The sequence below is a fragment of the Bacillus rossius genome, chromosome 5, assembly GCF_032445375.1.
Source record: "Bacillus rossius redtenbacheri isolate Brsri chromosome 5, Brsri_v3, whole genome shotgun sequence".
In the NCBI taxonomy this organism is placed as follows: domain Eukaryota; kingdom Metazoa; phylum Arthropoda; class Insecta; order Phasmatodea; family Bacillidae; genus Bacillus; species Bacillus rossius.
In genome coordinates this window covers 18,225,617-18,250,586 of record NC_086333.1, presented here as the reverse complement: position 1 = coordinate 18,250,586, position 24,970 = coordinate 18,225,617, and the positions used below count along the sequence as shown (strand labels likewise).

The window sequence follows — 24,970 nt, the reverse complement described above, 5'->3', positions numbered from 1 at the left end:
GAAAGAGGTACCCTGTGACCGGTTAAGGGAATATGCTGTAAATGATGCATACCTGTTAGAGACGAACAGGTTTAAGGAGGGGGCAGTGTTACGAATGCAGACAGGATAGCGATATAGGCCAGGTCCGGAGCTGGCTGGCGGCCATGCATAGCTACTGGCGTCACGCACCATGTCACATGCAGTCCACTGACTTAAGGCATGCTAGGCCACTGGCGTCACGCGCCATGTCACTGACAAAAAGCATTCCATTCGTGTCTGGACGGAGAACACGTGTCGTCCTTACCCCCCTCCACCCCTCAAATCCCAGCGCATCGTCCTTATTCGGCGCTGTTATCTATCGCTGAGCGGCCAAACTATACTACTTGTTTAGTAAGTTAAAGCCTGTTTTATTTTAAAGGCTGTTAAAGTTATTTTATAGTCTACAGTATATAATTTAAATGGAAGAAATGGGCATCTACATTTATTTATAATTATGAAATCAGGTTATTAGATATTGACAAAGAAGAATGTTCGAGATTTATTTAAATACTTATCTTTCATTAAAAGTATAAGTGGGTGTTTTTTTTTAATAGAGTGTCAATTAAAATATTTTAAAATATTAATATTTTTAATATTAACATTTTTATTGGTTTTGAAAATACAACGGGCCCCGGTTTAATTTTTCTGTTTTTCCCTGTCTATTTAATATTGGTGTTTGCATTTAATTAACTTTTATATATTCAGATTATTGGTTTAGTAAATTATCTTTCGCATTTAAATTACTTTGAACACCTCCTTATTGGATTAACCTTACTAGAGAATCCATGATATTTTAAGCGAGCTTTTAAAAGGTTTTGTCTGTAAAACGAATTTTCCTTTGTTATATCTTATATCCATACATTTTAATTGATTTTTTTTCTTTGTTACCGCTGCTTAAAGCATGTAACAAGGTTTTTATCATAAGCTGTTTACACCGTAAAATGGTGGCGACGCTATCTTCTGTTAACTTTCTTGGAAAATGGTGCGACAATATTGGTTTTGGACTGTTTTTCTCATTGGAAGAAAAACCTGTGCGTGAGAGAGCTTCACATTACGACAGAGATGATAATAAGTATCGTTGACAGACGAGCATCGTCATTTCAAACAACATGACAGGAACGGTAACCGCCACGCACTTGAGGTTCCCTCAGAGAAACTTTTGTGTAGTAGTTTTTGATTGCCTTCAGCGGCATACAAGTGACACTTCCCTCGCCCTTTCTCGCCTAGACACCTATATAACTGGACAGGTTAACTTGCAAACTAGATTTTAGCACCACTTTAATAACCGATGGGGCGTCTTTAAAGAAGCGTTATCACGGGTGGAGTAAACAGTAGTAGCATATAATAGTTCCTGCTGGCGCTGGAGTCGGATCGAGGATAAAGGATTGGTATGATGACCGAACACCATGATGTCTTTGCGGCCATCTTGGATTTGATCTCTACCCGGGTGGCCATTATAGATTCCACCATTTTGGATAGGCCATTTTTTTTCCTGCCATTTTGAATTCTAGTACGTCCCGCATTATTGAAACGAAAGCCGCACTCCTTGGCGTTTCACTTTCCGTTACGGCCACCATCCTAAAAATGTGTTATTTTTAGTTAGAAATGCGATAAACATTTTAAATTTCATAAAAAATTATATACTTAGTTTTAATAAAACATCATTCAGCCATATTTTATTCTAAAATGTTGCAATTTTCACTATGTCCACAATCTTGAAAATCCATTTTTTAATGATAGAAAATTGAGAAAAATCGTAAACATTATAATTTGTTTAATTACTTTTTTGATAAATTATTCTTATGTCATGGAGTCTTACGTTCGAACCCAGTGAGGACTATCAATTAAAAATGGTGACATATCTTTCCTCCATAGAAGCCACCAGCATACTGACCTCCACTACTAATGCCAAGGAATATATTGTATCATCCAGAGTGACATCATGGCGGCCATCTTGGAACCTCAATTTTCTTTTCTTCTGCTAGAGGGTACTGCCACCATGTTAGTTTAATTTTTACACACTAGAGTGCAATATTATTTTTTACCTTGACATCCACCATCATGTCAGCCACTTAGCCGACATATTTAAATTTTGTAATAATTGAGCTAGAAATTAGGAAGAAATTCCTAAATCCATTCAATGAATCACTTGTTAAAATAATGATTGATTCGACTGCAATTGGTACTTTGTTCAATATTTGATAATACAAAAAGGGTTATTTAACTAACAATAAAATAAAAGCGTCAAGTTTTAGAAATAAAGAAACAAAATTACAAATAAAAAATGTTTACTAAATTTATACTAGGCCTACAAGAACAAAAACAAATAAATCGCTTGCTTTCTGGATTTGTACAGTCTTCGTAGAGTGTGTAGAAAGTTCTTTGCATACCTTGACAAATTTTTTTTCTGTTTTTCAGCTCAACTAATTGGTACACCACATTTTTCACACAGAGAAAAATTTTCTTTGTTTCATTAAAAGAACTTTGGTTTATTTCATGACGTGTTGCACTTGGAACATTTACTAATGCTTTTTGCCACAGAGCATATGTTTGACTCTGATAAATGTTTGGAACCATTGCAACACTGGTGAAATATCAGCCACGGAAGTATTCAAGGTCGATGGTTCATGCATCGAAATCTCCCGCAGTGCTGGAAGAGTAGATGCTAATGTTGACACCATTGCCAACAGGATTTGTGTCGTCATCGATGTCGTTGACATCAGGGTCTGTGCTGTTGATGGTAGGCCTTCCATCCAGGTTGACTTTAATGATAGTAATGATACCATTGTGTTTTAAAGAATTTCCAGTTACCGGAGTAATATGTGAGATGAGTCAAACTAGTCGATCCATACTGCACCTCAGTCAGTGGTTGACTGGCATTTTTCATCACCTGGGCTTCAACTATATACTTGCAGTGACTGGTATGAGATGCGAGAAAAAACAGCCATTTAATTTTAACAAATAGTTTCTTCCTTGCACTTAACTGACCCAGTACAGATCTCATAATGTGGATTAGGGTATCCAGTTGTGAAATTAGTTTACAACATTTAATGCACTGAAACAGTATTCTTTGTACATTATTCAGGCATCCAATTCTTTCATTCCGACGAGCACTTGAAGATATGGTGAATGATGCATCACAGTATTGGCACTGACGCCTCAAACATGTAAATGGTCGTCTGTTGCACATTGAAGTCTCTAATGTTGCTGGCGAAACTTCAACACATGGAAAATCAACTGCCGATTTCTCCTCTGCTGGCAAATCTTTAACTGGTGGATCTAATCTGACGATTTCTCCTCTGCTGGTGAAACCACGGCTATAATATTATGTTCAGCCTCCACCACGGCCTTTGCAGTTGGTGGCAAGGATGTCATCGACATCGCTGCTTTCGAGGTCCCCGCTAGCATCATGGTCTACCCTGTTGATGGTAAACCATTAATCAAGCTCGACATTGGAACAGCAATTAAATATTAGGTAATATACTGAAGAGAGCCGATCCATACAGTTCCACAATCAGAGGTTGACTGAGGGTCCCATCATCTCGACCTCGCTTATATACCCTCAATTTCTGGCATACTATGTAAGTCAAAACAATTACTTTTTTGTTTTTTAAGTTAAAAAGTAGGTACTTTAAACCTATAGAAATAAAAACACACCATATTTTAATTTCCTAAATTTATATAAAAAAAGTTCAATAACACTTATAAGGTAAAAACATTAAGCATTTCCGTAAGCAAAGTCTTTAACGCTGCACAAACTGTCTCGTTGACCCCGGGTACTGTCTCGTCGATTCCAGTTCCAACTGGTTCTCTGGTCTCGGGCACAGGAACACACAGGTATCCGACTGGTTATCTTCTTTGGTGATGACAACTTCTGTGAGACATGAATGACGATATCTGCAACCACGACTGCATCTGGGCTTTGATTCGGTGTTTGTTGAGACAGGATCACAGACAGAGCAATGATGAGACACATGTCGTTTGGACGTCTGTGTAGATGCATCGCCGGTCGCAGCAGGTTGCAAAATGTCGAAGTTTGGCGTGACACATGCAGACGAAGCGACTACTTCTTCGATGATGGCTGGAAGCATCGTCTGCAGTCTCATGTGATAAACAGCACATTTTCCAGGTTTTGCAGCAATTTACCAGCTGCAGAGTCGGTTCGTAGGACACAGGAAAGCGCGAAAACCGCCCGTGCTGAGCACCTTCCATCACAGGTTTCTATATATGTGTGCAAATATCCGGGATCCTAATAGCTGTTCTCGACACTGCGGAAGCTAGGTCTTAATCTCACATACACCTTGGCAGGATGGAACATAAACATTTTCTTGCAGGTTGGACAAGAAATGAAGGCACAATTTTATATACGCAGACTCTGCTTACACTGCGAGTGCCATTTCCGCATTAACTGTATGTTTGTTATGCACATACTCGTTCAAAATTGTCGTGTGGCTGCTCGCCATACATTACACTAAGCTTGCGCAGGGAAAGACAGCCGTAGTCGGTCTGTAGGTCTACAATATCGGTGGCTCAATCGAAAAACTTGCTCAGACATTTCTTCTGCTCATGTCCGGCCACATAAATGATGTCATGCGGATTCTGCAGTAGCATCAATAGTATTTTTCTCTTGATGGTACAGAATTTTACCTTCGTCCCACTCCAGGTCTGATAATATTTGCATAGCCATTCACTTGAACATTTACTTTTTTCGTTCAGTATTTTTCAGGGATAGGGAGAACGAAAGGTGCGGGTTCGAGTCCTGTCGTCATCCTCATATGTGACGACAATCTCCTTTAGGACATATCCGTGTTTGCTCTGAAAACCTTGTATTTTTCAGTATATCTTGAGGCTAGCAATGCTTGACAATGACTAAATTAATCGATTAAAATACACTGTTATTTATGAGAGAATTTTCACAAGCTTGTCTCGACAGTTTAACAATTCAAGTCGATCGTAAAGTATCAACAAAAAGCATAGATGTTTGGTGGAATATTTCCGCTCGTCGATGTCTCAATCCTACAGTCTATGGGTTTGAATTTATTCGATTATCTAGTTCGGAAACGACAAACACCATAAACAGAACTATGTTCTTGAAAAAAGCAGGACTCCGTATCGTGACTGTCCGCGGCAATAGTATGCTAGCTGAAACTTGGCATACATTTTATATGCACGAAACAATCTTCTGTTTTCAAAGTCCATGTTCACTTGGACATACATAGATATCGCCGTTTAAAAATATTTTTACATTTAAAATTATTTTTACATAGTCTGAAGCCCGGCGATGATGTATCTTGGTTTTTCCGTAGCGAAGCTGGGATTTAATATCCAATTGTTATGCTGACTTTGAGGCAAGCAATGATACTTTTCCAAGGTTCCAGAATTGGAATGGTACATACAAGTTATTGCCATTCTCTAGATTCTTCAGCATCTTTGTATGTTCGATCAGGCTTACTTAGACGTGAGGCAGCTTTCACTTCATAGACTCTAGTGCTAGAAAGACATTCGGTTGTATTTCTGCATGAGCAACAATTGCATTAAAGTGAATATTGGCTAGAAGCAATACGAGCTCTTGTTTAAAATTAATGATTATGCTTGTATTCTTCAGCGAATGTAAGACGCATAGACAGAGAAACACAACCTTCGAACTTTCCTTCAGCATAAATAGTTAGCTTGTAATCATTCTTCAGGCACCAGCCGACATTCTTTGTAGCATACAGTGTATTCGGGACGATCGAAAGGTAACTTTTCATAGTGGATGTTATGCCTACATATTTTGTCTGGTCTACTTAAACATCATTTAGTATTTATTTAATGCTTTGATTAAGTGAAGAATATAATTGCAGGATATTTTCAACATTGTCAATAAAACTACGCTCGTTCGCCCCTTACCTCGCGCCTGTCCTCACACACACAGTCTCGCGCCACTCAGTCGCACTCTCTCGATCCCGTAGCTCCTCTTCTTATTTATTAAAGAAAGTTCTGAAATGAGGACGTATGTGTGGCATCTGCCTTTGTCAGTGTACCTTTTACATTTAGAAGTAACTGCGAAGGTAAAGTATTTATATATTGGTGCTGTGTACATCAGTGTGTACTTAAGTAGGTAGCGCACACGGCACGAACAGGAATGGCTGGTACTCGTGCAGTTCCATTTTCGTAAAGCTGTCATCAAAAATGACCAGGTCTTCCACATTGAGAATTTCGTCTTCCATAAATATTCGTTACTTTTCCAATACTGAGAAGAAAATTTATGCTACTAGGTGTAAATGGACTGACGTTTGGTTGAGAACTGATCTCTTGCATGCAAATACGATTTTTTTTATAACTGCTCTGTGTTATAATCTTTATTCTCATCGCTTCAAGTGCAGACATAATGTAATTTCTCCACCTTGAAAATTCAAAAAGCATCCTCGCTGGTTAACGATTCTGACAACGACTTCGTGTGCGCTCTTCACGATGACTGGGACGTAAATAATACTTTGTGGTACTTCCACAAGTTTACATCCTGGCGAGACCAATGGTGAAAACTCACGTAGCATGTTGCTTAGTCTTTCATTGAGAAACGTTCCACTTGCCAAATTGCAGTTTATTCGTATGACATTCAATGGCAATATTTTTAGTGCTCGCAAAAATTATTATGTGTTTTCTACAGCCTAAATCTTTGGTTCTAATCCGAGCATCGTGCATTAATCCCAGGGTTTGTAAAGTCGAGATTTTCACTGCATGTTTGAATGCTTTTTTGAGTGTTTGGGTTTGCATACAGTTGAAAGAGTACATCCTGAGGTAACCCTGATGTAATTTACAATTTCGTTAATTTAGTAAGGTCCAAAAGGTAACTGTATTTCTTTGACACTTCCATGACTTTTCAGGGAACTGATCATGCAGTTCTTTTTGTCGATATTCAGTATGGCATTATAAGTTTGAAAATCCGTTAGTTCGATACACTATTCGCCTTTCAACTCCAAATGCGGGAAATAAACCGCCCGCAGCTCCGAAGTGTGACCTGTCAACTTAAGTGTTATCGACATGACAGATTTATTTTAATAACCCTATAATCTTTCATTTATTTTAAGTGAAGCACAAGTGCCCATAGTGGTTTTGGGTAGGTGACTGTTCGGTTTTGTAATTGTCTAGTAGAATGTAGTGGTTCAGCCCAGGTAGCATCTAAGTTCTGTTAGAGGTCTCAAGTTACCGAAATGTTTTGTAGTATTCGGCCTTTTTTCCAGTCTTTATGTATGCTACCAAGTATGTGCCACAACATGTAGACGCATTAAAATTTATAATGCCATGTTCACGAGTCTTTGGATTTGCAGGTAAATTGTCTCGCATAAACACTCCTCTGAAATTATGCATTTTTAGTTCTCGAGCTTCCTAACTAAATATATATTAGTGAGTGGAAATTTCAACAGAGAACTAAGGATTTTTTCACTCGTTTCTTTCTCATGCCTCGCCTACTTTGTTGGGTCGTAGGTAAAGTTCTGCGCCATTTTTTTTACCCATGGCAATGGCTTCCATGCTGGCATTGTGTCTTCGTGCATCATCCACCAGCTTGTGCTCGCTCTTGGTAGTATTGACTGCCCGCACTATAACACTCGTAGCCCTTATGAGGCCACCGATGAAGCCTAATGCAGGTAAAAGTAACTGTAGATATCCGCCAGTAATATTTTTGTCAAGAGTCGGTAATTTTTCTTGGATTTTTCGAGCCTGCGCCAGTCTTGTGCCTGAGAGAGTGAGTCCTTATTGGTCCTAGCTTTACCAGTACCTATTCATAATTTAGTCTTGGCCTTCATGATTTTAGATATGCCCAATGCCACGATTTTCTCTCCAAGACCTGCGTCTGGTTATTTATTTATATCGTCAGCTTCCTGTGCCAATATAGGTATCGTCAGGTCACTGCCTTGATTCCAGGTCCTTGCTGAGGGAATTGACAATATCGTGCTGCTTGAACTTCTCTTAAAGATAATTAATGCCCGTGTCACCTCGGGCTAGTCGTTTGGCTTCTTACGTTCCTGGACAATATGTGGCTAGGTATGTGTAGCTCAAAAGGCAGATAATTTTTCAGCGAGTTCATGAGTCCTGAGCCGATGTGTTTTTTGCTCTTACCTCTTCGAAGCATTACCCACAACTGAGCCGAAAGTATAAATGTGATTGCTTTTATACAATTTCGTTAGTACAATGCAAGTTGTAAAGCAAGAAGTCTGTTTGCCCCTGCGCATTACACAAGACGACGAAGCCAGAGATTGTGAATCGTGGCACGGCTCGTTATTGAATTATACTGTATGATGCATTATGGCAGGCAACTGCGGGAAAACATACGTTCTGCTGAGTTCGTTGGAAGAACAAAATGGTCTTAGGTTCGAAAATGTGTATCTCTATTCCAAGATGTTGCAACAGCCAAAGTACCAATGCCTAGCAACGATTCTATAAACGGTGGAAGGCCTGAAGTATTTTCCGTTTACCGATACTGCAGATATGATCACTCCTATCGAAGCAAGAGCAAATTCTGTGTTTGTTTTCCACAATTTCGTGTACGAGAAGCAATGCTTGATTCAAGAGTACATTTCCATTGGCAGACACGCCAAAGTAGACTGTGTTTACCTGTGTCAGACGTACAACAGGAATCCAAAACATTTTCTACATGAAAGCGCCAATATCTTAGTACTTTTTCGCATGGACGAACTTAATTTACGTCACGCTTACGATGACCATGTAAACACCGACATGGCGTTTCAGGAATTCAAAGACATCTGCTCCTTGTGCTAGATAAACGAGCACTGATTTCTAGTTATCATCAAGGTAGACCTCTATATAGAGGCAGGTACAGACAAGGTTTCGATCAGTTTATCGTCAAACATAAGTCTTAGCATTTTGAAATTCGGTCATAGCAGTCGCACTACCAAACTGCATGCTGTTCTCGAGTCTCACGACGCCAATATCCGGAAATACATTTTGTTACTGGCTCAAAAAGTATAAAGTACGAAAAACGAATTACTGATGTACTTGCTAGCCATCGATTAGCACGTGGAGGCCTTGGATTCTCGTATTAAAGGAATTCTTTCAAATTTTTTCAGCCAATACAATGTCAAACTTGACCAGTGAACTTTACTGTGCTATTAATTCTGTTCGTGAAAAAAAAGCTACTTGCTAAAGAGCCAAACCTACAATGTAATGTAAAAAGAAGTGACATGCAAACCAATCACTAGTTGTCTCGAAGAAATTTCAGAAAAGAAGGATACACCAATCAACATGAAGACAGAAGTGTATGACATAATGCCTACTGCAAAGAAGAATAAATATGAACCAGCTCCATGTGAAGAGGACTTTACAGTACAGAGTCTACGCAGAAGAAAAAATTATGGAAATTCGGACATCAAGTTAATGCAATGGTCCGGGCATACCTGAGATTTTTCACAAGACAGAGCAATTACACGACCAACGGAGTGTACAGAAAACACAATAAAAGGTTCCTCTCTGCTAAAGAAGTAGAATTTTTACCAATAAATTTCATATATGTATTAGAATACAAATCATGTTGGAATCATGGTCTGTACCTATTGATGTTTCACAGAGAACTTAAAGGCTATTCCCAAGAATATTTGCAAGAGTACAAAAAAAACTTCTAGAACCAACTTACGCACTTTTTCGCTATAACAATCTGGAAAGTATCATTTATAAAGACTAATATCATGAAAAAATCGACATTATCGCCAATTTCATCAGTTAAATATTATTACATGGTAAAGTTTTTAAAATTCTAGAAAGTGGACAGAACTTTGAATATATGTATTGGGACGACCCAAACGAATTGGTGATCGTCTGCGACTACTGCTGGCTTCGCTAACTGCAGGAATCTATTCGCACATCAACGAAATAGTCCCCATACTCCTAGAACTGGGGGAAGCCCGTTACATACAATGAATCTAACCATAATCGTTCGTGAACTTTACTTTCCTGCAAGGCAGAAATACCTTCGATGCAATGTCATAGTGCGTAGACTTTGTGATTTATTCCAGGCGGACCTTGTTTGGATTATACTATATTCCCGAATGAATAAAGGTTACATGCACATGTTGATGGTCATCGACATGTATAGCAAGTTCACTTCGGCCAGACATGTGAAATCGAAGAATCCAATTGACATAACCAGATGACAGACATTTTTTGTACATTGGATGTGTACCGTCGCACCTGCAAACTGATCTCACAAAGAATTCTACAATGCGACCTTCATGGCTTGTATTAAGAATTTTGGTATCAAACACTACTCTACATTTAGTAATATCAAAGCTTCCATTGTCGAAAGGTTTAACATAACTTTGTGCACGAAGATGTAGTGACAGTTCATGACTAACAGAAATTACAAGTGGCTGGATATCTTTCAAAAACTAGTAAGCGAATACAATTCTATGGTGCATTCTAACCACGAAAATGAAGCCTAAGGACATGAAGGACGATCACATCCTTCGAATAGTGTTTTCCAACACGAAGAAGAAAGATCCACGAAAGCCTCTAGCTAACGTTGGTGGTATTGTGCGGATCTCCTGGCAAAACGGCATCTTAAAGAAAGGTTTCCTTGCGAATTGGAGTCCCGAACTTTTCCATGTGAACCACGTTCGCGAATTGGAGCCGAGGACTCACTACCTCGAAGATTTGGATTACAAGCCGGTTCGAGGTGCCTTCTAGGCCGAAGAGATTCAGCTTACGATGTAACCCGATGCGTACTTGGTGGAGAAGATTCTCAAACGAAGAAATGGATGATCAAATGTCATGTGGTGGGGCTTCCCACCTCGCTTTCATTAGTGGGTAGCAGATGCAAAAAGGGATAAATGCTAGTGATTTGTTTGTTTTTGTTCCTGTAGTATAAATTATGTAATATATTTTATTAGTAAATTAATTATTTTATTTCTTAAACCAGTCGATTTTTCTGGTATTTTAATTAAATTACCTTGTTGTAATGATCAAGGAACGAACCAAGGACTGTATACGAACGAATCAAACATTATTTTAACAAATATTTTTTTGATATTTTTTTTTTTTTAATTTTTTCGAATTTCTGACTTAATTATTATAAAATTTCAATATAGTGGCCAAGATGGCTGTTAAAATGTCTGCTGTCCAGGTAATAAATAATACTTCATTCTAGTGGGTAAAAAGTAAACTATCATGGTGGCAGCTCTCTCTAGCAGACGAAAAGTAAATGGAGGTTCCAAGATAGCCACCATGATGTTACACTGGTTTATGTAATATTGTCCTTGAAATTAGTGGTGAGAGATCAGATAACCGGTGGCTTCCTTGGAGGAAGGATCTGTCACCATTTTAATCGAATGACCTCATCGGGTTAAAGCCGAAGACTCCATGATATACGTACATTTTTTTATTAAAATTGTAATGAAATAAATGTTTTATCATTTATATCATTTTTTAATTTTCTATTATACATGGATTTTAAAGATGGCTGGCATAACGAAAAGTGCAATATTATATAATACAAGATGACTGAAATATTTTAATAAAATTTTATCATATACATTTTTTTATGAATTTTAAAATTTTTCCCGAATTTTTAGCTATACATGAGAGATTTTCAAGATAGCGGAAAGTACTAGGATTCGAAATGGCAGAAAACCAAATGGCCGCCCGGTTAAAGGGGTCAAATGTCAAGGTCAAGATCATCCAAGACGACCGCTGTGACATTATGGAGGTTGGTCATTGAACCCATTCTAAATCCTCATTCTGACTCCTGCGCCAGAAGGAACTATAATACAATATTAACGGTATAGCAATTAGGGCAAGTAACTGGATCGATTATACGAGAATAGTAATTGAGATAGCATTAAATGCCTTAGTAGCTATCCCGTTTACTCTAGCCGTGTAAACGCTAACAGCCATTAGTCTCCTGTTTGTTGGGAGCCTGTTCAGCAGTAAGCAATACTGGCCAACTACTGTTGTTTCAGAACCTGTAATTGATAATTGTGCAACTCCTCCATGCTTTGTGCCATTTCAAAAACATTTGCGTTCGTTTAGAGAGTGTCGAAAGTCCATAGCGTTATAATAGAGTTGTACACAAAAAGGAGAGGGCAATTATAAGAAGTGTAAAATAAACCTGCGATAAAGAGGCAAAACTTACTAGTAAGCAAGGCAACTGTGTGAGCTGCGAAGTATGCAGTTGTAAGCAAATCTTCTATTGAGAGTATTCGCAGACAGAGCAGACAAGACCCTGACGAAGCTCTAATAACTCCAGGAACCGCTCACCGCAACTTTTAGTGAAATAATATTCTTCCTTATTTTAGAATTCAATAGTTCTGGCCACCACGTAGTTTCGAAAATGAACTCCACGTCGGCAGAGGCTAATGTTTGTGCATTTGCGTATACGGATTTGTGAAAGTGCGTAAATTAGCTCGTATTTTCATGTGCGTATAAAGTTGTATGTGTTAATGTATGTGAAGTTGAGCGTAATATAACAGCAAATATTTCACTGAATTTATTGTGATTAACTATCTTAAATTAACATAGTTATAATTCAACGGATTAAACCTAAATACTATTTCAAAATTGTCGAGCTAATTTCTATTAGGCTCTTGTGTTAGGACCACGTACGAAGAAATAATTATTTTCCTGGCGGTTCGTCTGGCCATGTGGCAGCTATCTTCAAGAGCGATGAACGTCTGAAACCTGGTCTGATTGGCCAGACCATCATCTAACCATGGCCACTAACAGGGACCAATTAAAGCTCAGCTGTGAATGTCCCTACTTAAATACTGTGCCAGAACAACAGGTCGTCAGTCGTTCATCGCCCTTGAAAATGGCTGCCAATTGGCAAGCCTAAAAGTTAGGCAAATAAATATTTTATCAAGCGTGGTCTTAAACTAAAGGCTATAAATATGTCCTCAGCTTAGCTACGTTAGCATATGGTTAATAATTTTAGTTGTTTCAATATTTATAATCATTATATTGTTGGAAATATTTAGAATCTTCTGTCACATAAGTCGTCGTAAACAATTTTTTAAAAATAAAATCGTATACAAAAATTATCAGTCTAAAATATATACTTGCTTAGTATTAATAGCGTAAATAGTGCGTATAATGATGAATTTAATTTCTTCATTAGTAAGAAAACTTTCCAAGATTCAAAAAATAGTAAAATATTATAAATACAGATTTTTCTTATATTTCAATACGTTTCAATGTTCTTAGCGTTCTAGTTGTTATAAAAATATGAAACTAATATTATATTTATGAAAATTTTGAAATAATCACTTGTATGTATCATATAAGTTCTGTTGCAATAATTACACTTGCTATTGCAATTTTTAATCCCTTTATTTTATCCTGGGAAGAATATTAACGCTATTTTTAAAACCAGAGTTACCTATTTTGAATCTAAAGACATTATAAACGTCCCTGCCTGAATTAATGCGCAAATTCATGACACTCGGGCCGAAGATCAGCAAATGGACCCCAAAACCTGTGAATGCGACAAGTGTACATATATTTAAAGTAAAAACAAAATGTAAAATTACATATACAAATTTTCAACTCTTTACATTTTGATGAGATATTATTTAAAAAACAAGTGCAGTTTTTGTAATTTTACAATAATATTTTTAAAAAACCATATGGTTCTATAAATTTTGGTTAACTTGCAGAAATTTAAAACTTATACTACCGTAACAATATATATATATTTTATTTTAAATTTATATAAAATAAAAAATGTACTAATTTCCATTAAACTTTCGGTTGGATTGATATTTGTTATTTGAAAAATAATTAATGTTAACAACCTGTTTGAATGACTTAAAACGCCTGTTAAGACCAAACATTATACACGTCTACACTGTTATAGAATGTCACAATGGCAGGTGAAGTATATTCGCGATCGCAAGTACGCCACAATGTACATTATTTCAGACATGACCCCTGTGGATGTGTTACCTCATACGTTGTGTAAAAGTTCAAGTTTTTTTAGACTGTTTTTAAGCGAAACGATAATTATCTGGTGATTTGAGCCCCATATGACCAGAAACCAAACAGGAAATAGCTTACAGGGCATATTTTCAGAAATTTTATCGTCACGAATAGTATTGTGAAAATGTAAATAGGTTTAGGGACATGCTTTGTAATAATTTAGGTGAATAAATACAAATGCTTTGATAAGTATTTTTCAAAATACAGTTTTTATTTTATTTATTTTTTAAGATAACTTCGGTAGAAGGGTGATACGAGACATTATTCGAAAATTTTACCTCGTAAATAAAGTTGTGTCAACAGTTGGTAAACTTACACCAGTTTTGCGAGAACAGATTGGATAGAAGTGGAGCCAGTCGTAGGCTGTTTCTGCTTAAAGACGTGGGTTTCGTGTGGAAGCGATTGCAAAATAAACTCTGTTTCTCGGGGAAAGAGCTGACATCGTTTTGAGGCGTTCAAAATACCTCACGACATTGAAACAGGTTAGAAGAGAAGGGTGAGGAATGTTTTACCTGGGTAAGACTTGACACAAACCTGACATAATAATTGAAAGATTTTGAAGGCTTGGTGGCAGGTGAAAATGCTGAAAAAAGATTCTTGTTATTCATATCGGGTCACATAAGGGTTTCCCTAGACTGTGGTCTTTTAATTCATAAGTCAAATACAACCATATGGGATTGTCAAGGGCAAGCATGGTCCGACCTGCCACCTAACTCAGTTGTAGCTGCGGAAACAAGCAGACAAGTCATCTTCTAAGAATGGTACAAAAAAAGGAAAGGATAGCGTGGCTTCAAAGAAAGGGTGATTATTGTGACGAAACGATGAGGAAAGTCACGCTTATTTATTCGCTTCATACAACCGGCAATAAGGAAAAACGTTAACCACAGACAATTTCTTAAACCTTTATGCCCATATTGTAGTTCCATTAACACCAAAAATGTGTGATTTCAATGCCATTGATCTCGCCAGAGAAAAGATAAAACGTCATATCAGAAGCCACAACACAGCTGGAGTTGTTTCGTTGATCGCGTCATTGCAGCGAACCAAAGAAGAAGGAGATGCTGTCGCGAAGGAAGACTGCGAAGGGTGTTGCCAACACGTGGTGAAACTGGAAGAGGAGTACTGGTATGAATACTGCCTGTTGGAGGTAGCTGGCATCGAATTTATAATTAAACAGGTGATGAAAGTGACGTCACGTATGAAAAAAGCGATTCCGTTGCGAGTATTGAATGGAACAGCGAAAAAAATTTTCAGGGACAGTGAAGACTCTTGTTTGCCCCAGCAATTGTAATCATACAATTTTAACTCTAGCTTAGTATAGGCTACATTGACAAGGCTTTTAATATTATCGTTTTTAAATTTACAGTTTAAATAGGTATAAATGTTAATTCACAGTTAGGAGTGTTTTGTGAACTTAATATATTTGACAAAAATGGAATAGTGATTTGGTTGGATTAGTGTTACTAGTATTTTATTTTGTATACCTAGTTTAGTTTCTTCAATATCGTGAGCTGTTCATTCATTTCCATTTTATAGTATTATTTATTTTATAAATTATGTATGACACATTTTTTAAAGTCTGTTTTAAAGTTAACTATCTATACAACTTATGTGCTTATTTACTACTATATATGTTATGTTTTCATTAGTATTTTTGGTTTTTTCTACTGAAGTCAACATGATTTTATTTATATATAAACACACCATATAAATTTCAGGAAAAAAAAAAGTGGTTATGGTAGATCATTTCGACAAACATTCGAACAGACTTACTTTCAGTTCGTAGTTGGCTGCTGAATGTTTGCAGAACATCTTATATCCTGCGTGTAGAGGCGGGGATTGATGGAAAAGTGTGGTGTTTCGTCATACTGTGCGGGGAGAGAAGGGGGAAGCCAAGCACTAGGGAGCCGACCGTTCCAGACGTTGGGCGACAATAGTACATAGAGCAGCACGAAGCTTGACTGCAGTCACAGCTCACGACGACAAGATGTTTAATTAGAAGACACGTGAATACATAATTAATACCACAACCAGCTCCCCATCACCACATTTTCAAAAAAATAAGTTTTCGAACTAATTTACACTGACGTGAACTGATCACTTTTCTTGAATGCTGGGATAATGATTTTGCGGCTATTTATAGATTCCCAAAAAATTATAAAAAAAAATAATATACATATTTCATAAGATTTTTGGGTTTGCTTTTTTTAATAATAAAATATATCAAATTCGTTGGAGGCATAATATTTGGTCGTTCTTTTTTGTTTACAATATTATTTTCATCCTCTAACTTTTTCGTAAACTTTGTTTAGTTTCAAATAACGAATAATTATTAACTTTGAAATGTTCCCATGATAAGTGACGATTACTATAACTGCAATTTTAATCAAACAAATTAAAAATGTTATTCATAATATGTATAAATGTTAATGTAATTTACATTGATGTTTATGAATAAAAAGAGAATGTAAACTTTTAGTTGTGTTTTATTTAGTCAATTTTTATATAACATAGACTAGTAAGTAAAGAACACAGTAACAAAATTTACTTAATGTTCTCCCACTATCACTAATAGTCAACCAAAATAACTAAAGTGTTCTTTCTGCAATGAACTTTACAAAACTGTAGCTGCTATAGTGATGATCTTCCAGTCAGGCACAATTGATTGGTGCTGAATCTGTTTACCCAGGTACTCGTATACTTTGCATGTTGCTTGCGGCATGCAGGACTTCCTCTTCCACAGTCCTGTACTTACTCTCCCACATTCCTTTCGCTTCCCTCCTACTACACATATGTACGTCCTTTCACACATTGTTGCATTCATATCTCACAGTCCTGTACCCTTCTTAACACAGTATTATACCTCCTATTTTCCACAGACAGTATTTTCTCTCTCCCTGTTATTCCTGCCATACTGTTCTATAACTTCTCTACCCCAGTGCTATACTTTCTCTCTCCTTCAACCCTTTACCACCACACTCTCACATTGCTGTACATCCTCTCTAAAAACGGGGCTGTACTACCTCTTACACAGTGATATATCTTCTCTACCACTATCCTGTATCACCTCTCCCACAGTCCTGTACATCCACTCACACAGCAGTATACATCATATATCGCACATTGATGTACATTCTCTGCTACGTTTATTTACCTCCTCTCTCTCACAGCTCACAGTGCTGTACTTCCTCTAGCCCATAATTCTGTATCTCCTATCTTCCACAGTGCTGTATCTCCGTTACAAAATAATGCTGTACTTTCTATCCCACTGTTCTGTACCTCCTCTCCCACCGAATACTGTACATCCTTTCACAAAGTGCTGTAACTCCCTTCTCCCACAGTGTTTTACTTCCTCTAGACCATAATTATCTACCTCCTCTCTTCCACAATACTGTACTTCCTATCCCACTCTGCTGTAGGTACCTCCCCTCCACAGTAATGTACCTCCTTTCTCACACAGTGCTGTACCTCTTCTCTCACACTCATAGGTACCGTCCTGTACCTACTCTCCCATAGTGCTGTACCTCCCCTTGTTCAGTGCTGGTTGCGTTTCGCAACGATGCGTCACGTGACCTCCAGCAAGCTAGTGATGACTCACCACTGTTCGCAGAGAACACTTTGAGGTAATTGCGACTGCAGAATGAACACGTCCTCTTCAATCACGCTGATCTTCTGGCACTTGTAGGAGACTATAATAGGCATAGCGTTCACAGTGGTGGGATTCTAATCGAATAGTATGTCTAAGTATTAAAATAATTACTTCATATTTGGTTTTACTTTAATTTAAAATTATCTTTTAAAAATTATCAGTGTACTACAGTTATAACCTTTACAACTTAAATATTTATCGTAACGTTTAAAGCAAACATGGTGATCGTCTTAGTAAGATTGAGGTTAAGTTTTGTATTTAAATATTCTTAAGACCCTGACAAACATTCGTTTTAAAATTAATTACACACAAAAAATATTTTACGTAATATTAAATTAAACTTGCCTTCCTTTCAAATTTCGTTTTAAAATAAATGTAGGTTTATGATTTCAAACATGTACCTACCGGAATATTGCCACCCTGTAAAAGTTTTTTATCTGCCTGGGTTATCTTTCACTTTATATTATGCATACTTAAAAAATTCATAATATTTACTACAGAGTTCGTTGAAAAATTGAAGCATGTAATAAGTATTATTATCAAAAACATTATAAACATTTTTTTAAATAAATGGATTTATAAATTTGAATGCAAAAAAGTTGAAATAAGATTATCAAACATTCCAGCAAATATATAATCAAAATTCTTAAGAATATATTTAACTTAAATAATGTCTTTGGTTTCTTATGTGCCAATGTCCTTACATATTTTAAAGCTTTGTTAAGAAGGCAAAATGAGTACCTAATTGTATTTTCTTTAATCATGATTATTATTAGTAATTATATGAACCATTTAACAACTGAAGAAATCAGTTTTTCATTAAAATATTTTATCAAAATTAAAATCACCCAATATTTTTTTTTCATCAAGCATAGCTGTGCCAGTGACGTTTCCGGTGTTGTAACCATCAGAGCCGTCCAACGTTATCCAAACACGTTGAAAGCGAAAATTTACCAATGTAACACACCGTTTTGACGAATTTATAGGTACATGAACAAAGTAAGTTCTAGACTGATTTGATAAAATGTATCATAGTGTGAATATAAAAAAAAACTTTTCCAGCTATTACTAAAATGTTTATCTTATTACTAATAATCTTTCCCAAACTGAACATACAGAGACGAAACATTTATTTTAAATTTAGTCGGATGTTTTGAAGAACAACAAAACACCTTGAAAATAAATAATTGACAGTGAAAATTTTCACAAAATATCACTTATTTATAACGGATAAGGTTTTTGAAAATTCTGGAAAAATCGAAAAATTATCTAAACTATAGCCACAGTAAAATTTTTAATAATTAATTGGTGTATTAATTCCAAATATCGGAAAAAAAACAGACGCTGAAAAATATTATTTATATATTATTCTATTCATTAGCTAATAATAATAAATGTGTTTGTTTACAGAACTTATGCCATTTTGATATATTCGTAGTCAATGTTAGTTGCATAGTTTGAAGGATACTGGGGCTGGAGCTGGAGCGTGGTGTTTGGTGGGTTCAATGAACGACCGACCTCTGACGTCACGGCGGCAAATTTGGATGACAAAATCCATCAAAAGTCCTCAAAAATCACTCAAGATTCATCAAAATTCCTAGATATTACACTATTTATTGGGAAAAACTCACGTTTTGGGGGAAATTTTCCATTTTATTCCTCAATAATTCGAAAATTCGAAAAACTGAATGTCTGAAAAGACTTTTGCCTTTCAAAGAAACCAAATTCCTAAAAATTGCTTAAATTTCTCATCGACAAGCCTATCGAAGCTGTTGAGGCAATGACCTTGAAGTTGATTATAAATTTTAAATTCTTTAATTTTTAACCAAAAAACTCCGAAAAAATCCCCAAAAATATTTTTAAAAAAATGCTTTCTTCAAATTTTTAGTTATTTTGTCAATTTCGTTCTTCGGATCGATTCTCGACGAGTGTAAAAATGTAATTTATTAATAAAAAAAGTAAAAAAAAATATTATTAATTAAATAGAATTTTAACAAAAAAAATTGCTTACATCACACCCGCTATTTTGAATTCCAGAAAGGTTGCACTTTAAATAATGCCCGCAATCTTGACAATCTGTAATTTTAATGCTAGAAAATTGGAAAAAAATATTAAAATTCATGAGAAATTTATTAAGTAAAATGTTAAGTAAAACATCTGCCATCTTGACATCGGCCGTCATGTTTGCACATTTCGTTACGCCCACCATCTTGGATTTTAGAATGTTACAATTTTCGTTACGGTCGCCATCTTGTATGTGTAAGATTTCATCGTTGTACTTTTTCATTACGACCGCCATCTTGGATTCTAGAATGTTTCAATTTAAGTAATGGCCGCATCTTGAAAATCCGTAAATATTAATCGATTTTAAAGGAGAAGAATTTAAATTTTTTTTTTAAATATACTTAATACATTTTTGTTTTATAAACGCACTTACGACATGGAGTCCTCGGTTTGAACCCGGTGAGGACAAAATAAAAATGTTGATGGATCCTTCCTCCATGGAAGACACCTGACAGACTGACCTCTCGCCACTAATGCCAAGGTAAATATTATGCCAAACAGTATGGCGATATGAGAGTTGTTTGTTTTCGCCTACTAGAGGCCGCCACCTTGAATACGACATATTGTTTTCGTCTGATAGAGTGTGCTAGGTACCGAAATATTAGTTTAAATTTTGACAGCTAGAGTGCAGGAATCATTTATTACCGTGGCTTCCTCCATCTTGTCAGCCGTCTTGGCCACCATCTTGAAATTCTCTAATTATTAAGCTAGAAATTCGGGAAAATTTCCAAAAAAACATTAAAAAATTGTTTTTAATTTAGTGACAGATACAATCGATATCCATCCTCGGTTCAATATTTGATCAATACGAAAAATGTAATTTAATTACTATTCTTTAAAAGTGACAAGTTCGAGAATCAAACAATAAAGTATAAATGGCATAATTTCTACTCTACTACAAGAAACATATGTATGGGGTAATCTCTGTAACTACTGATTCGATTCTGACAATTCTTTCACTAATAGGAAGCTACATTGTCCCTGAGTGCTATATTTCCTTGCATGCTGCGCACGTATCTTATAAATTCGCCCTCTTAATTTTTTCATAATGTGCCCAAGGAAGTATAACATAATTTTACTTATGTATTATTTGTATGCAGCCTTTTTTTCATCCTGTCAATGTTTGTTGCATGCTGCGCGCGCATCGTAAAAATTCACTCCCTTTTTTATATAATGTGCCTAAAGAAGTGTAACATAATCTCACTTTTATATTTTCATTTTAAAAAACGTTCGAACACGGCTGGTGTACGGGGTGAGCTGCAGCGAACCATAGTGGTGCATACCTCCAACGGTTGCACATGTGCAACATAATCCTAGCGCATGTGAAGTTGGAGGAATGTACCCCTACAGTTACCTTCGCTGCAGCTCACTGCAAATAAATTAAAAAGTTACATTTTAGTGGGTTTTTTTTTCAAATATTATTATTTAAGTGAGGTATTCAGTCTCCATATGTTTGTGCTCGCAAAATCTAAAAGCAGTCGATCAGTGACTTGGAATTTTGACATATCTTTGCATTTAAATATTCGATTGTTTTTATAGTAAAGTTTCCAAAAATAAAAAATAAAAAATCGGAAATTTTCCTGAATGTCGGTCATTTTCAATGTAAAAAGTATGAATTTTCATTTTATGGTGTTCGGTAAGAAAAAGTTATATAAGGGTCTGCATTTTTTAGAAAAGAAAAAATACCTACACATTTTTTATATAATTGTTTTGGGTTTTATTCTCATTATGCTAATATGTAGTTTAGAACCTAATTATATCTGTAAAGTATAGCGAGAAAGGCTAGTAGCCCTTTGCCTCAGGCATCTTCAGTTTTTCTATCAGGGTACCAAAAATCGTGGAAGAGCTGAATCTGTGGGCAATAGAAAATGTGACTGAAATCTTTCTGGGGGTTTCGACTACTGAGCCCTGGTGACGAATCCCAATGGCCTGTTTTACTGTGAGGAACCAAGGTAAATGGAACGGAGTCTTTGTGTGCCACTGGCATTTTCAGGGGCACTCGGACCCTTGTCGGCTGTACAGGTGGTACAGATGGTCGGGGGAGAGACTGAGATAACTTCGGGGTCATCCAGCCAGCTCTGATTGCGGCATTGTTGGTAAGCCCTAGACGTCACTGAAGTTGGCAGGAGTACGGGATGATCCTTGTGCAAATGGACATCTCCGCTAAGGTTCCGTCTAATGGCCCAGGATCACAATGGGTAGGTTTCGTACTTGGTGGTGGTGCTCCAATCGCTTGGAGCAGAATCTAAGGCTTCCCTAGCCCGATGATCAGACGACGCAGTGAGTGGCGATACAGCTTCAGTTAAAAGCCTAGACAGCTAGGAGAGGTTGGGTAGGCCTCCACTGGACCACAGGTTCCCAAGGTGACTGAGGGGTCCCAGTGTGATGTGGTTTATCGGGGTAGGTGCCAGAAGTGCTGATAAGGTCTAAGGGGTAAGGACACAGCCAACTGTCTGCTGAGCTGAGTGAGGTGGGGGGCTGAGGTGATGAATATGCTGGGATGGGTAGCCTCAACCTCTGTTCATAGCCGGAGCTCTTACACCTCTCCCGATTGTGTATATGGTTTATCCATATCCGCGCCCATGGGGGCCTCAGGCCAGTAGGGCTGATGCTAAGAAGGCTGCGTTAACAAAACCAAAGCGTGGGGGGGGGGGCTAACAACCCCTGGATACATAGAGAATTAATGTAGGAAATGACAATGCCTGGAGCACCAAACAGCTTGTACACTTGGTCCCTAATAGTATTGGTGATCGAGGTAGCCTTTGTTGTTTCAATATAAATCATGATAAAGAACTTAGAGGAAATATCCACCACACTATCAGATTTTATTTTTTCATGCGAGAACATATCATAGACTAAAAATGTTCTTATGTAATGCATGTAAAGGGGCAATTGTAGGATCAGTTCTATATGAGCCAAACTTCGTGCACTGGGGTGGATTGGGAACTTAACCATCATGACAAGCATCCACAAATTGTTTTACTTTGCAACATAACTCCTGCCAAAGGTAGGAGTTCTGGATGATCGCATTGACATTCATTTAAGTTAAAATATGAGTCAGGGAAAATTTTACAAGCAGTACTTGTAAAAACATTTGGCAAACAATCTTTCATGATAAACTAATCAGAATTTAACATTCGCGAAAGCAAATTGGCAACCACATTTTCGCATCCATTGATGTGACAGAACTTAAAAAATTAGATAGCCTTAGCACTCAAGGCCCTAGCTTACCCAGCTGAACAAGGTGATTAAAAAAAAATAAGTTTAAGGCCTGATTGTCGGTAAACCAGTCAAACTCCTGACAGTTTAATTAGTACTAAAATTTCTCAATACCAAACAAACAAGCAAATGATTCGTTCTCATGTTTCGAGTCTGTTCTCGTAATCGGAATGCATTCGGCTGGCAAAAATGATAAGTCTCAGGATACCATACTCCTAATGACCTAACAATTGTAGAAATGCCAGAGAAGATTTACTTTTGTTGAAGTCATTTAAGACCAAAACAGGAAGTGAAGTTATCAACTGCTTAAGCTTGTTGATGGCTTTATCTTTATCATCATACTTAATATTATATACTTTTTTCTTATGAAGGCCATTGAATTTTGAGGCAACTTAGGCAAAAAGTCGTTATAAAATGAGTGTAAAACATTATCTAACAGACCCCGAAACCTCTGCACACTCTTTAGGTTCTTTGTATGCCCGAAGTTAAATATGGAGGCAATTTTATCAGGAACTAAATAAAATTTGCTTTCAAAAATGAAATAGATTTTATAAATTGATCATGCTATTTGTCCAAAGATATCTTATTGGGATTTACATTTAGGCCTGGCTTCCGAAGATGATCAAGATCTCTTGTGAAAGAAAAAGTATTTTTGTGGAACCTAGGGCTCTAAGCTATAACATCATCGATGTGTTTTTAAACAAATTAGAATTCTAAATCACTGAGCATGTGATCAACAATATTATTTAAAGCTTTACTTCCAAAACTAACCCCATGTGATTTCGATTGAATTCATACTGGCACCAAGGAGTAGAGAAGGTGGTATATATCCTGTGTGGTGGATCAAAAAGGTATTGATGAACAAAAATCATCATAACAATATCAGAATAGTCAGTAACAGAAAATTTTAGTACTGAATCTCATGATCCAGCTGTGTGAAATTATAAACCTAATTATATTTATCCAAAATGGTGCCTTTCGCACCAAATTTGTAGAATATGTAACCCATTAATATCTTCCCTTGTGCACTCTGTGCATATAAAGAAATACCTCATTTCAGACAAAAAAGCTAATCTAAGATAATTCTTCCTAGAGAACGATGGTGGTCAAATTATTGTGAGTAATATCCTAATCATGTTCTCAGCAAAAAAACTTTGGAAATTAAAATGTCACACTATCTGCCAAGTACTTTTTTTGAAATTTAAAGGTGGTGTCTATACCATCCATCAAGACTATTCAAGATGTCATACTGTGGCATCCTCTTGAAGCCTGAACTAGATTTAATAATTACACCCTCTGAGTACTTTTTAAGCATATGTTACTTATTTAATTCCTTATTCTTCAACTGATCCTTTATCTCAGTTACTAAAATCTCTGCTTTCTAACCTCAATATTCTGTCATTCTCGATGTGGGCCCTAGCCACCTCAGGATTTTTGCACAAATACCACTAGTGCCACTTGTCTTCCAGCTTCTCCATAGTCATCTACTTTAATCCACAACTTGTTTGAATTCCCTCATACATGGGCCTCTCTGGCAGGGGGGATTGGGGGGACACGTCCCCTCAAAAAATTCCTTGTGGAGGGGACACAGGGATGGGATACAGGGACCAATTTATATGCTGTTTCGATTCATTACAAGTTTCTATTCTGTTTGAGGTAAACTTTGAACACTGCATCACAGAATAAAAAGTACCTGACAGAAGCGACAAGGCATGGTTTTTATCTAACTTGTTTTCTCTTTGGAATTTCATGGTTTCGTGGCATATTTACCGTACTCTCTAGCGGAGAGATCAGTGCTATACATATATATACCCATTGTTATGTCAACACAAACTAGGTGCCACTGCCGCAAATTCTGTAACATAGTGTTTCTTGTTGACTAAACTCGCCAAAGCAATGCACAGCATTAGATTTCTTCTAACAAAAGATATGTGGAAACTGGAAACTTTTATTTTTTAAAGACTTAATTACGCCAATTAATTCGCGCGATAGTGCTGCTATCTGTAGAATTTTGTCGTAGCATATCTATCGATGGTTGCCAAACATCCACTAGAA

At 36.8% G+C, this 24,970-nt stretch overlaps 1 protein-coding gene across 1 annotated transcript in view; it reads left to right on the top strand.

Annotated features, from left to right (window-relative positions):
- LOC134531620 (chitinase-like protein EN03) overlaps nucleotides 1-24,970 on the top strand; it is a 68,580-nt gene that overhangs the window by 10,369 nt on the left and 33,241 nt on the right. The gene's annotated exons all lie outside the window — the stretch shown is intronic.